Below are 14,091 nucleotides of genomic sequence, written 5' to 3'. Positions count from 1 at the left end.
TGCAACGCCAGGCTTGAACTCTGCTTTTACTGTCCAGTAAAGGTCCCCCGAGGTATAGATCCCTATGTCTGAGGAGAAAAATCATGTCATCAGTTCCACCACACCCAGCAGAGACACACACAGGCAGGCCAGACCAGAGGGGAGAGATCTGGACGGCACCCTAGCTAGCCTGTTGTTAACATCTCATCATAAGTAACACTTCACAGAGAGCTGAGCGCTGTTGAACTTACAATTCATCAAGCCTGATGTTTCTCCACCAAAATGCATTCTTTTTTTTGGCTTTGAGTCAGCGTCATTATGCAGTGAGCATGCAAGCTGTGTGTCCATAAATGACCTCTTTGGCTGTTCCCACTGAGACGTGGAAGGGCTTATCATATCTGACATGTTGGTTAAATATGATGAGTTGATGGAAAAGCTCTGGGGCCTTGATGTAGGGAGACTGTCAGCACTATTGGTGGTCCACTTGGTTGAGGACACCAGCCTTTAGTTGAGGACACCAACCTTCTCACTTTCTAGAAAGCAAGTCCTCCATGTTCAGACTGTGAATCCATTTCAGTTGGATATCTGATGCATGACCCATAAGCGTAATTCCACCGTTGCGTAAAGTCCACGGTTGCTGAGACGCGATAGTCCAGCATCCCATTGTGACATAGCTACGCGGCTCTGGGACCACCATCAGCGGGGGGACTCACAGTCCGACGGCGCACCATCCCAAAATCCCAACCAACACGTCCCAGTGTTACCGGTTGGAGTTTTGCTTGAGCCGCGCTGAGAATTAGTTGGGTATGAAAGCCAACGGTCCAATATTCTAGAACACGGCTGTGCGTACGCATACACGTTTTGGACTCTGGTAAGCGCTTTAGGGTTACGCACCTGTGTGGCTGCCTGGGTCAACCTCAAAGAATGCAATAGCTAAGAGTGGTTTTGAATGCTGAGTAACATGAAAAGCCAGACCACCATTCATTGTATCAACCCCTTCATTAACCCTCAATTATACATGACAATAGATGATCCAGCCCTGTTTTCTTAATTAGTTTAAATGCACTCGTAAAGCGCTGCCATTTGTTCTTCAGTATTAAATAAACTACTAAAGCTATACCACCTATACTGAGAACCTAGGGCATGGTAAGGACCTCCTCTGTGTGTGGTGTGTGTGGTGTGTGTGGTGTGTGTGTGTGTGTGTGTGTGTGTGTGTGTGTGTGTGTGTGTGTGTGTGTGTGTGTGTGTGTGTGTGTGTGTGTGTGTGTGTGTGTGTGTGTGTGTGTGTGTGTGTGTGTGTGTGCCTACTCAACCTTTGTGTCCTGGAGGTTTTATTGAGGTTGTAATAGACTTCCTCCAGACACAACAACGCAGACCTTAGCCACATCACACATCACACCACCGTTTACCCATCTCTCTCAGTTGGAGACGACGTTCTGGCACATTCCTTTGAAGCTCGTAAAAATGGAGCGTCTTATCTCACAGGAAAAGTAGCCAGGTAATTTATGGTGTGATCTATGTTTCGCGTTCCAAACTGAGGAGTTTGGTGATTTTGCTGGACACAGATCCTACACATAGTTTCCCACACATAGATTCTGGTCCAGAAGGACGAGTGTGCCTTCTTATACCCACGATACTGAGGTGAACAGTAGAAGAAAGTCAACTTACTATTGAAGAAGACCCAGCAAACCGGGAACATTCCCAGAACATAAGCTAAGGTTTTCATATAACATTAGGATGATAACATTCCAAAAACGTTCGAAAAATGTTTTAAAGCTGCACTATGCAGAAATCGCTCCACTATCTCCTGGTTGCTAAAGTTAGAATAGTTCGCCTAATTTCAGTTTATGTGACAAAACAAGCAATTATAGGTTAGAGAATCATTGTACCATCTAAACTGCTGTGAAACATATTTTCCATAACCAAAAACAATGTATTTTCAGCTGTTTGAAGCTGGTGTACAAAACTTAAAAGCGGGATGCATAGAAATAGCGCACATAGAACCTATCTACCGCTTCTTAGACTTGCTTTCATTATAACAGTTCGCCCAAAAAGTTACATATTGAAGCTTTAAATGAAATATCCTTACATTAACTACAATGCATAACATCTTTAACAACCACCACAGAACATTCCCCAAACATTCTCATTAGGTTTCCAGGTAATGTAATAAGAATGTACCAGTAATGTTTTCAGAACACACAGTCACAACAAAATGTGACAGCAACATTCTGGGAATGTACGCAACATCAGACAAATGTTTTATTCAAACATTGTATAATCATCAGGACGACTGGACAGTTTTTGTGTTATGAGAACATTTGCCACAACCTAACAAATGTTCTGGGAACTTTCACATAACCAATTATGGTTTGCTGGGGACATGCTTCAAACTCTTAAATTACACTCTCACTTATCTCGGTGTTGCCTCTGCCATTGATTCTAACATGACTAAAGGCAGCCTCCTTCTTGAGGCATATACTATATGCAGCCACTACAGCTCTAAAGACTCCTGCAATGCTTCAGAGACAACCCCCTCGATCTCGTATATTAACCACCCCAAATTCCCCCAGCCCAACATTTACATTCAGAGCAGCTGGTCAATAAAAGTATCTTAAAAAGGACACTCAAACATGTTTATGTTATTCAACTTCAAGCTTAAGGAAATTGAACAGTAAAAGCAGGGGTCTAGCGTGTCTTCGTTTATCTTCATCTTCACAGTGGAACAGTTTTGGCTAGGGCTTTTAAAGAGAATCCCCAATACATAAATTCTTTAAACAAGCTGTTTTCAGATGAGATACTGTCAAAGCACATTATGGATGGGCATTGAGTGGAGAAGTAAAATAAGAAAAATGATCAAAGGAATCCTTCTGGCAGTAGAGCTTTAAATGCTTACGTTGGCTCAGTAATGTCCCATTAAAAGTAGGTCCAGGACAGGAGGTATAGCACGACAAATACACGGATGAAATACTGAAGTAAAACATGCTTTGGTAGAAGAAGCATTTGAGGCCAAATGTATACAAGTAGACCTATTTCATTTATCCTTTAGAATAAAGGGCTGATTTTATTATGGCAAATACTGAAGTAAAGCTTGATTTGAAGCAGTAGGGGGCCAGATGTACACAAATATCTATTCCATGTATTCTTTATGATATGAAAAGGGGTGTTCTAAAGATGATGATGCTCCCCCAGTATGATGGTTGGTTGAGGAACAAGGCCCAACAGAGAGAATCCTCGGTGTCCACGGAGACAAACCACAGTGCAATCCAGTCACATTTGGGGTGAAGGAACCATGTACACCTGCGCTCCAGCGAAACAAAGTTCCATCTAGTGCTGTCCCATTCTTTTACAAGGTACTATACAAGGCTTGGGGACTGTTATCTTCCAGTGGAATCATACGCACATCAGAGAACTCATTTACATAGACTGCTGGCCAGAGTCACTGCAGAAGGAACCGGTGAGCTACTTTTCTGGTGATGAAGGATTCCTTGGCTTTGCGGAGGAGAGAATTCATGCGATAACTGGGGTAACTTCATATTGTGTGTGCGCGTGTTGGCAAGAACGGGGCATAATTGAATTGGACTTGAAATTGAAGGTCCCAAATAGCAATAGATGGATCCAGATGTTGCAGATTTAAAAAAAACAAAAAACATTTGCTTATCATACAGTGCAAACATACTGTAACACAGCAAAACCCTCTTGAGAAATCGCATGCTAGGCCAAGGAAAACAAATCAATTGGCTTTCAACTAGACAGAAATGAAAGGCAATCCCAAGTGGATGGTGAGGATAAGGGTGGATTGTCACCATAGAACATGTTGGCTCTCCTCTTATCCTCAGGCCCTGGAAAAATGCTGCTGGCCAAACAAAAGACAGTCATAAGTAGAGGAGGGACAGTACGCCCGCCACCTAACCCTTATTTCAGTAACATCACTTCTCCCCAAACAAGAGGCGGTTTCCCCCTGAACGCCCTCACATGTCTGTCAGGAGGATCAGCAGAGATAGCAGGGTGTCTGAGTGCTACTTGTTATACGTTGAAGTGACCCTCATAGCAAACACATGCAATCCTATTCATTTGAAATCTTCACTTCCATGCCAGCAACTCCACCCATGTATTTGTCACACACACACACACACACACACACACACACACACACACACACACACACACACACACACACACACACACACACACACACACACACACACCACAATTCCTCAAAGTGTCTATTACAACAACTTTAAGAACTTCTAATTGCATATGTTTGAGACTAGCTATGAAATGGGTATATAAAGCTATAACAACTTAGTGAAAGTGTGGAGACTTGACTTTCCAAGTTCCATAAATGTGCTCAAATGATGCAAGCTTCAAAGTATTGTAATGTGTTTGAGAGAAGAAAAGTAAAAACAAGCAAAAACATATTTTAAATCAAGGTTTATTGTGGGATGATCTTCCATGATAAATCAGAGAGGAAAACACTCATATCTCCCCACCATAACTTGGCTGTCTATTATGACACCATGTGTAAGTGAATAACAGCCCTTCATACGCTAACCTTTCTAGTCAGCGCAAAGCAAAATATAACAAGATAAATACAAGTCTGGAAAGACAGAAAGACAGAATACATGCGGTAAAGAGTTCAATGGAACGCAGACGGTAGGGGAAAGAACAAGGACGGCATCACTGAGGCACATTCCAAAAATATGTTCTTACAAATCCGTCCAGATTTTTGTGTTAAAAAATGTTTGCTAAATGCTAACTCCCGTCCATATAAACTGGTAGCATAGCTAGCGTATAGAAATCAGTGATGGTACTTGAAGCTGTTTTTATTGTAATGTAGTTGATTGGTGACGGTGACATGAACATACTGTATATTGTTACCCCCAAATAGCGTGAAGTACACATATAAACAATAGGCAAATTTTGATTGGGGGGGCGTGAGTGGCATTGCCATTGTTTGGTTGAGTTTGATTGTTCTCTTTACTGCATTCATTGATGGAAGAAGAGAATGGTTTACGAAGAAGAGAATGGAAGGCAAATTTTATCGGGTTAGGAAGCTATGAGGTAGGGATGTTGTCATGGTCAGTTTCTCTATAGAGTTGCATTGTACCAGGTCCCAGTAAGGAAGCATTAGACAGGGATTCTATCTAGATGAAGGCATAAGGAAAGACCTAGGCACATACATGGCAGGACTTGCACTCTAACCATTTGACAAAATCGGCAACTCATAAACGTATCAATGCTAAATCAAGCCATCATCTCATAATTGATTATCAATTCTAACAGTTATATTATGATGTCCATGACTTATTAAACTCATTTTGCTTTACTTCATATCTGCTCTATTCTTTCAACATCCTTCTAGTGCTAAGAGGAAAAGATTAGCTGTGTGGCAGCGGGCCAACTGAAGCCACATTCACTAAATCCTTCTTATGAAAGGTTATAATCACATGTAACATTAGTGCTACATCACAAAGCTGGTCATTACACTGTAAGCACACATGGCTCACAAACAAAGCACACAGTTAAGAGTTGCCATTACTGAATACGGCTTTACATTGTAGTTAATCACGCAACAGTTGCTGCTAAGCCAGAAGGAGCTAAACGCAAACGATTTTGACACTTGGTCAAATACAAAAATCTAACTGCGGTTTAAAAAGTGTGACACTGTTTGGCGTTTTTTTCTTACTTTAGATAAAGAGGCTGAGAATAAAATAGTCAACAATGTTGTCACAAACATCTAAAAAAGAAGAGAACACCTGCTCATCATCAGAGCAAACAACTGTTCAGAAAGAAAAGGGAGGAGGAAAACTTGTTGCCAGGAGAGGAAAAAGACAACATCAATACATTAATGCTATGTCTAACTATTAGCTTGTTTGTGCCCATTACTCTCTCCCTCTGGGTGTATGTGTTGTGGTGCCCTGGACCTCTGAACCACCTCTACATCCCACCTGCTGCTCAGTCAGACAGGCCCGAGCCCTACTGGACCAGCCACGGCTCACTAGCTGGCCTTGCAGACTTCAGCCTGCAGAGCATCACAGGTCGACTTAGCATCTCCAAGCAACATAGCTGTGTTGGGCTTGTAGAAGATGGGGTTGTCCAATGCAGCATAGCACACTCCCAGAGAACGCTTCATTACAACCACCTAAAAAGACATGGGCACAGGGACTCAGCATAGACTGCAGCCATTCACACAACCGAGAAAGAACGCCTGATGCATTGTTCGATCCTACAGTGCTTTCAGAAAGTATTCACACCCCTTGACTTATTCCACATTTTGTTGTGTTACAGCCTGAAGTCAAAATGTATTAAATATATATTTTTCTCACCCATCTACGCACAATACCCCATAATGACAAAGTGAAAGCATGTTTTAGAAATTGTTGCAAAATGCATTGATTAAATACCTAATATACTTAAGTATTCACACCCCTGAGACAATACTTTGTAGAAGCACCTTTGGCAGCGATTACAGCTGTGAGTCTGTCTGAGTATGTCTCTAAGAGCTTACCACACCTGGATTGTGCAACATTTGCCCATTATTATTTTCAAAATTCGTCATGCTCTGTCAAACTGGTGGTTGATCCTTGCTACACAACCATTTTCAGGTCTTGCTATAGATTTTCAAGCAGACTTAAGTCAAAACTGTAACTCGGCCACTCAGGAACAAGCACTGTCTTCTTGGTAAGTAACTCCAGTGTATTGTATTTTTATTTATTTATTTAACTAGGCAAGTCAGTTAAGAACAAATTCTTATTTACAATGACGGACTACCCCGGCCAAACCCGACGCTGGGCCGATTGTGTGCCGCCCTATGGGACTCCCAATCACGGCCGGTTGTGATACAGCCTGGAACTAGGGTCTGTAGTGAAGCCTCTAGCACTGAGATGCAGTGCATTAGACCGCTGCGCCACTAGGGAGCCCAGTGTAGAGCCGTCCTTGTGTTTTAGGTTATTGTCCTGCTGAAAGGTGAATTCATCTCCCAGTGTTTGGTGGAAAGCAGGCTGAACCAGGTTTTCCTCTATGATTTTGTCTGTGCTTAGCTCCATTACGTTTCTTCTTTATCTGATTAGAAGCATACCCATAATACGATGCAGCCACCACTATGCTTGAAAAGAATGGAAAGTGGTGCTCAGTAATGTGTTGTATTGGATTTGCCCTAAACAGAACACTTTGTATTCAGGACAAACATTTAATTGCTTTAGTGCCTTGTTGCAAACGGGATGCATGGTTTGGAATATTTGTATTCTGTACAGGCTTCCTTCTTTTTACTCAGTTAGGTTAGTATTGTGGAGTAACTACAATGTTGTTGATCCATCCTCAGAATTGTCCTACTGTATCACAGCCATTAAACTCTGTAACTGTTTTAAAGTCACCATTGGCCTCATGGTGAAATCCCTGAGTGATTTCCTTCCTCTCCGGCAACGAAGTTAGGAAGGACACCTGTATCTTTGTAGTAATTAAAACAATTTTGAAAACATAAGTCCACATTGACATTATGGTGTATTGTGTGTAGGCCAGGGACAAAATAATCTCAATTTAATCCATTTTAAATTCAGGCTGTAACACAACAAAATGTGGAAAAAGTCAAGGGGTATGAATACTTTCTGAAGGCACTGTATGTTTACAAATAATCAAAAGCAATAACCGTTTTTTTCTGAAACTAAACATGCTATAGTAAATAAGTCTACCCCAACTGTGATAGCACCTCTTTTTGTCTAGCATGGTAAACATTTAACACTGATCCATGAACATACCTCAACAGGGCTTTAAATGTTGCATGCACCTGCATGTAAGTGGAAGATGTAGGGGGAAGGGCTCCATTTGGAGGAGAAGAGTAAGTTTGTCCCACAACTAATGGGCATTTAAGTGTTGGCCATTTACAAAATTAAGCATCATTAGTGTCTGTAGAGAGAGAGAGAGAAGCAGAGAGAGAGAGAGAGAGAGAGAGACAGAGAGACAGACAGAGAGGCAGAGAGAGAGAGAGACAGAGAGAGACAGAGAGAGAGAGAGAGAGAGAGACAGAGAGAGAGAGAGAGAGAGACAGAGAGAGAGAGAGACAGAGAGAGAGAGAGAGACAGAGAGAGAGAGAGACAGAGAGAGAGAGAGAGAGAGAGAGACCTGGGAAATGGATTGGAGCATCCCGTGATTGTGAGCATGTGTTTTGGAGGCACAGAACGCAGCACAATAATTGAATAAGTAAAACCAGAGTGGTGCTCTCACCACTAGACTTTTATTCCCTGCTATCTGACACGCTGAAAGATACTTGGAACAGAACCGCTGTCATATTGAGACCCAAAAATCAACAGGCGGACCGTCCGAATCTACTCAGAGACGCAGGAAAGGGTCAGTAGTGGCTAGGTGACTCAAGACACAGTGTAGTGTTCCCATGGCGCGGCCCCACCCACAAACACTACTCTTAATAACACACACATACAAACACGCACTGACTCAAACACCCTCCTGTGAGAGAAGAATGTAAATCACTCCCACTATGGTTGTGCTTCAGGTCGGGGTTAGAGTAAGGGTCTGAGTCTGGGACACCCAGGCCTACCCTAGCCGGCCTCTCTAGGCAGGGCATCCCAGTCCAGACTCCCAACCTCCTCATCCATAATACATGGGACAGATGGTTTTATTTGGGACAGGGGTAGGGTGCAAACAGAGGTAATCTCAGTCTGGCAATCAGCACCAGAGGATGTGGCTATGGCACAGTCGGGCTAGGCCTGGACCAGTGAATCACCAGCCACCTAACCGTCCGCCAGGCAAGGCGAGGGTACTGTACCAGAGGAATGCCCTTTGTCTGCTCTGACAAGCTTGGCTATGGTGGCACTGAGGAGCCCTTCCTGGTTTGTTTATATCTACAGTTAGACTACACACACAGCTCGGCCCAGCACACCCATCCACACCACAGCCTGAACGGCCCCACACAGCGTCATATAAACATGAGCCACAAGTGGAAGGTTATTAATTCAAGTGTCTGAGTCACTTAAGAACAATGAAAATAACATTTTCAACAGTCCAGCAGGTCCGGGGGATATAAACGCACACGTCATGTTAATACAGCCCAGTATAGTAGAGGGCTGGGGTGCTGGTAGTATTAAAGCTCACAAACTCTGATTTCCCAAGGGAACCTGTAGAAATTAAGGCATTTTAAAGTGGGGTGGTGAGGCATATGAATCCCACATTTAGGAAAAGTTCCACTCGGATGCTCCAAAATGTCATCATTCCAGAGGGAGCGAGTCACCGCTAATGGAAGCCGTGTGAGATCTGTGCCTGCTGGAGCTAGTACACCTGGGTAAGGGCCTTGTTGCCTCAGTAACAAAGAGTACAGGGTGCATGCGTGTGTGCAAACGCAAGTGTTTGTACGTAGAAAGAGGCCCCGTCCCCCTCAAAGGATTTGGCCTGTGGACTCGGTGAATCTGGAAGTCTAGGACTTGAACAGAACTAAAGACGAATAGCTTCCTTCTGAGCCCATGTTAGTTACCCGCTCCAATACTACTCTTCACCATTTGGAGAGCCGGAGTAAATCAGCTCAACTTCCAACAAGCCATTCTGTGACCGTCAGCATTTGACAGGGGCTGCAGTCCCATTCCCTATCTTTTCTTCCCCCTTGAAGTGTATACTCGTTCACTCTTCATGGATTCAATGATGGAGTTGGGGTCCTCCTGGGCTGCAGAGTTCACCGTGTCGTTAGCACCAATTACCAGAACCAGGTCCGTTTCTGAGACAAAGAAAAAGAGATCACAGCAAACCACAGAGAAAATGTGGTGCATATTGTCTATAGACCCGAAACACGAGAGGTGAACACGTGAAGGGACAGGAGTAGGTGAAACCAAACATACCAGCAAAGTCCTCGTTGATCTCCTCCATCTCCAGCACGATGTCATAGGGAACGCCCGCCTCGGCCAATAGCACGTTGAGCTGCCCAGGCATTCTGGGTGGATACCAAACTGGAAAGAGAGAAGGATGAACATCTTATTCACCTCCATCTATATGGCAAATCACAAGGACGAGAAGGGTGAGAAAACCCTTGTAGTTTAAAAGTATCACAATAGTTTGGCTATTGACAAAAGTTGAGTCAGAAGTACAAGATGGAGGGGCCATGATGTTAGTGCCGGGGGCAGTTTAGGTTAATGTCAGAGGTCATAAAGGGCCTGAGAAGCAGGGGAAATGGGTTAAGGACGGAGGACGAGAGGGCCCTACGGATACACACTGGAGCAGCAGGTTTATGACCAGAGAGTAAAAGCAGAGATCAGAGCAGCTGCACTCTACTCATACTGCCTGAGGTGTCTCGTTCCCCCTCTCCTGCTCGACCCAGACCCTCTGTGATCTCCTGCCATTATGAATCAGTCCCCAATTTACACACACGGCTGTTACCCACAGTTGCCTTAGGAACTTTGAATACCCTCGTGTGTAGCAGTGTGTGGAGTTAACCCGTTAGGTACTTCATGTAATGCAATGCAGTGCACATGTTGCAGTGTTGAAATGGGGGGGAGAGAGGGAGGGGGCGTGGCCTTTACAAGAGAGGCTAACCAGAGCAACACCACACTGTGTGAATTATATTACATTACAGATACATTAGGAGCAATATCCACCTCTGGGGCTCCAAACAGTGGCAGCCCCATGCCCCGCCCTCATAGCAGCCTAACACCCCCACCCAATTATCCAGGCGAGAGGGAAGGGGAGGGGGGGACAGGACTACAAAATCTGGCCACTCTCTGGCCACCCACTTCCCCCTCTAATCAACTGCAAATGCTCTAAGTAGCAGCAGCTGCTGGAACCCCAGATCAAACGAATGAAGGAAAATTACACAAGCTTCCGGTGTGCCTTTTCCCTTCCCTTCTCTTTCCTCTCTCCGGTGTGCCTATTCCTACTTTAGCGCTGCTCTCCTTCACTCTCCTCTCTTTCACCTTCCTCTGTTCTCTCCACAGTTAGCCTCAACCCTGTCCTTTCCCCTCCTGGCTTTACCTCTTCATCACCCCAGTGGTGCATTGGCAAGGCAGGGGTAATGAAGAGGTTAGGGCAGGGGTGGGCAATCATTTTGGCTCGAGGGCCACATCGCGATTTCAAAATGGTACAGATTTGTTCGTCCAAATAAATTTGCAGGCCAGAAAAACATACTGTATACAGTAGGTCCATTCCCAGCTAGCACATAACATTCTGAGAACCATAGGTTTCTTAGGTGGGAATTTTAGTACTTCAGCATAACGTTTTCTACAGGTTTCCTCATGGTTTTATTCAAAGTTATGTTCTCAGAACATTAGGAAAACTTTCCATGAAAACATTAGTAATGTTCAAAGAACGTTCTAAGAATTTTTTTAAGAGCCACTGAACATGCCGATTGGCACGTGTCTTTTCTGTTGCGCATTAGAAAAATGGGATTTCAGTCTAGGAGGTGTTTCCTTGACGATTCCGCATTTGGTTAATGATGTTTGTTCCCCCCATTTCCTAAAAATCGTCAGAATGAATCTAAGATAAATTTGAAATCTGTAATTATTTTTGACATTTTTGCAGAGGATGTTTTAGTTGCACAATTTTACATCTAACAAAGGTGTTTGGGGCAGTATTTCTCAAGTTTAAAAAAAAGCGCAGCGTGTTGTCTTATGTAAACAAAGCCGGGTGGCTGGGCAGGTCTATCTCACGGTCTATGCTATTGGAAAGAGAGCCATCACTAAAGCTGTTCACCCCATGTTAGTGGGAAAATGTACATTGTCAAATCAAAACCCAAACTCAATTTACCCATTGTGACGCACGGATGTTCCAAGTTCAGTTTTAGACGAGACTGACTTTATTAGGAAAATTATCCTATTTACACTTTGTAGGCAATTTGGACACTAGAATAACTGTTTCTAACTCATATCGATGCCACAAAAGTTTTCAAAGGGATTCATTGCTTTTTAAAGACGGTCACTTTTTTAAAACATATACATTCCGTTCTCAGCGTCAACAAAACTCTATCCTTCATCTTGTTAAGTGTGTTCAGGTGTGTTGGGTGCCCACTAATTGGCCACACCTGATCTTAGTGAGTGCTTGTTTCATTTGAAATGGGGTTTGTTTGAATAGACAAAAATGAACAGCTTTGAATGAGTAAAAAAAAAACATGGAAACTAGCTCCATCCTGGTGGTGCAGTGGACTAATTTCATGGATAGAGAACAGAAGAGCATAAGTTTCAATCTTACAGACACTGTGCCACAAAAAAATATATGTGTTTGCATGATTAATGCCTAAGAAAATTCATTTCCATGTGTCCTAACTGTACTTGGAGTTTAACCTGTCTCCTCCCCTTCACTGATTGAAGTAGATTTAACAAGTGACATCAATAAGGGGTCATTGCTTTCACCTGGATTCACCTGGTCAGTCTTTGTCATGGAAAGAGTAGGTGTTCCTAATGTTTTGTACACTCAGTGTATATTGACTCAGGGGGTTGAATACTTATCTAATCAAGATAGTGTTTTAATAAAAATAACATTTACACGTAAACATTTTCCTGTAAATCGTTGACAAATAAATTACAATGAAATCAATTAATCCCACTTTGTAATACAACAAAATATAGAAAAAGTCAAGGGGTGTGAATACTTTCTGAAGGTACTGTATAAAGTGGGTAAGACAGTATGTAAAACAGTATTGCACCTGTACTGTCTCCACCCTCTAGATGGTAGTGGGGTGAACAGGCCGTGGCTCGGGTGGCTGAGGTCCTTGATGATATTCTTGGCCTTCCTGTGACACCGAGTGCTGTAGATGTGCTGGAGTGCAGGCAGTGTGGCCCAGATGATGCGTTGGGCTGACTGCACAACCTTCTGGAGAGCCATGCGGTTGTAGGTTGTGCAGTTGCCGTACCAGGCAGCGATACAGCCTGACAAAATGCTCTCGATGGTGCCTCTGTAGACGTCCGTAAGAGTCTTAGGGGCCAAGACGAATTTCTTCAGCCTCTCTCTGCTGTTTCCTGTAGCCCACGATCAGTTACTTCATTTAATTGACATTGAGGTAATTTTCCTGGCACCACTCCCTGTTGGTAATCAGGCCTACCTCTGTTATGTTGTCAGCAAACTTGATGACTGAGTTGGAGACGTGTGTGGCATGGGTGAACAGGGAGTACAGGAGGGGGTTGAGCACGTACCCTTGAGGAGCCTCCGTGTTGAGGATTAGCGTTGCACAGGTGTTTTTGACTGCTTTCACCACCTGGGGTTGGCCCGTCAGGAAGTCAGACCCAGGGCCCTGAGCTTAGTGACTAGCTTGGAGGGCAGTATAGTGTTGAAGGCTGAGCTGTAGTCGATTAGCAGCATTCTTACATAGGTATTCCTCTTGTCCAGGTGGGATAGGGCAGTGTGCAGTGCAATGGATATGCGGATCTGTTGGGGCGTTATGCAAATTGGAGTCGGCCTAGGGTGTCGGCTAAGGTGGAGGTGACATGATCCTTAAACTAGCCTCTCAAAGCACTCCATGATGGAAGAAAGGAGTGCCACATTTTACATTACATTTTAGTAATTTAGCAGACGCTCTTATCCAGAGCGACTTACAGGAGCAATTAGGGGGGTAAGTGCCTTGCTCCAGAGCACCAACAGATTTTTCACCTACTCGGCTCGGGGATTCGAACCATTAACCTAGCTAGTTAACATTAGCTGGCTCGCTAGCTAACGTTACGTGTATGATCTGTGTAGAATTGTTATTCGTATTTATGAGCCTTTTGCTTTGCAATTTATAGCCTAATGTTAGCTAGCTAACATTGAACCTGGTAGGTTAGCTACCTGCAGATTCATTCGGGGTAGTAACGTCATGAGTTGGGATTATGGTTCATTTTTTAGCTAGCTAGCTACATGTCTTAACAAAATACTCTTCTATGCAAGTATCCATTTCAATAGAATGTTCATGATGTCACTGTGACAGCTATTGATAGACGTAGCTGGTAAATTCGCTCTGGCTATCTACTCCGAATTCAGAGCACTCTCGTCTGAGTGTGCCAGAGCTCAGAATAACTGATGAATTTACGAACGCTCAACACCTGTTGAATATGCCCGGTGTCAGTAAACGTTGGCAAAAAAGCGTAATTAAATTGTTGCCATCAGTACAGTTGCATTCAGCAATGCTCTGGATAACATAAAAACAGCCTA

At 43.6% G+C, this 14,091-nt stretch overlaps 1 pseudogene; it reads right to left on the bottom strand.

The window, feature by feature from the left end:
- Positions 1-5,980: 5,980 nt before the first annotated feature.
- The window catches only part of LOC115160259 (NAD(P) transhydrogenase, mitochondrial-like), a 33,545-nt pseudogene continuing 25,434 nt past the window's right edge, over positions 5,981-14,091 (bottom strand).

The sequence above is a fragment of the Salmo trutta genome, chromosome 23 (assembly GCF_901001165.1).
Source record: "Salmo trutta chromosome 23, fSalTru1.1, whole genome shotgun sequence".
NCBI classification, from domain to species: domain Eukaryota; kingdom Metazoa; phylum Chordata; class Actinopteri; order Salmoniformes; family Salmonidae; genus Salmo; species Salmo trutta.
Note: the sequence above shows the minus strand (reverse complement) of the source record. Positions and strands in the feature narration are given on the sequence as shown.